The sequence below is a fragment of the Mastigoproctus giganteus genome, chromosome 14, assembly GCF_048544385.1.
Source record: "Mastigoproctus giganteus isolate SK-2022 chromosome 14, ASM4854438v1, whole genome shotgun sequence".
Classification (NCBI taxonomy): Eukaryota; Metazoa; Arthropoda; class Arachnida; order Uropygi; family Thelyphonidae; genus Mastigoproctus; species Mastigoproctus giganteus.
The window spans coordinates 22,887,203-22,888,362 of NC_143588.1; the positions used below are offsets into that span (position 1 = coordinate 22,887,203).

The 1,160-nt window shown below is 40.5% G+C and overlaps 1 non-coding gene across 1 annotated transcript; it reads right to left on the reverse strand.

The window, feature by feature from the left end:
* Nucleotides 1–757: 757 nt before the first annotated feature.
* LOC150075017 (5S ribosomal RNA) lies at nt 758–876 on the reverse strand. Its single transcript, XR_016547940.1, has one exon. It is a non-coding gene; the product is annotated as a 5S ribosomal RNA (ribosomal RNA).
* Between the last annotated feature and the right edge of the window lie 284 nt (nt 877–1,160).

Below are 1,160 nucleotides of genomic sequence, written 5' to 3' on the forward strand. Positions count from 1 at the left end.
ACTTTCTCTAGTTTCGAGAACAGTCGCTAGACAGCGTATGCGTATTGAATTGAAACTCCTAGAGTCGATTGCAAAGAAATATATCACGCGTAGAAAATGAATTTCGAAAACTGGTGTTCGAAAACTGTTTTTTTCCCTTCGTTCGTAGGCCCTAAAAATTTCGTAGATCCTAGGCACTGTGCCTACAGTGCATAATGGGAAATCCGGCCCTGACTAAACAAATTATTGGAGGTACATCATTTGCCGCTTTCTAATGCTAATATACAAAATTCTAATGCTAATAAACTAAGTGTACTAACAACCAGTGGCGGATTCAGAAAAAAATGACGAGGGGCACCTTTTGTGCACTAGAATGGCAATCACATTAGCTTCATGTCAGTTGAAAATAGCTGAGCCACAATGCAAAAATAGATAAAATCCTATGTTAACAATGGGAAAAAAAACAAAAAAACACTTTTTTGTAGCTAAAGGGAATTTAAACGATTGGCGTATACTGTATTTTCCGAAAAACGACAGGGGAGGAGGCGGAGGCCCCGGTGCTCCTACCCTGAATCCTCCACTGCTGACAACTGCGATAGAGGTGTCTGAAAAGATTGAACACGTTAACGCTTCCCAACAGAGATTATTGTTGTAGATGCTTCCTTTTCGTTCTAGTCAAATATAAGTATTATGGCGAAACGAGAAATTGTGAAATTTAAAAATTTATTTCAAAAATCTAACATAAATAATGTTAGTGGAGTTAGAAAACGGGAAAAAAAGCCAACTACACCCGGTATTCCCAGGTGGTCACCCTCCCAAGTACTGACCGGGCCTAACGCTGCTTAACTTCGGTGATCAGACGAGAACCGGTGCATTCAGCCTAGTATGATAGTTGGCTGTTCAGAAAGGTTGTAATACGGTTACTTATGGAGGAGATTGTGTGGCATATCGTTTAGCATTTTCGTGGCGTTTTTTGTCAATCTACGAATGCAAGTTACTCCCGTGTGAAAACTGCCTGAGCCCGCCTAACGAAGTTTCACTTCAAAAAAACGCTAACGACATCAAGCGGTTGGAAAGAAAAACTTTCACCATTCTGTGAAGGCGTTCTCTGAGGCTTAATAACGTCATTCGGTATCGTGCTGCCATCTACCGAACGCAATTTAAAAGACAATGATCAGAAA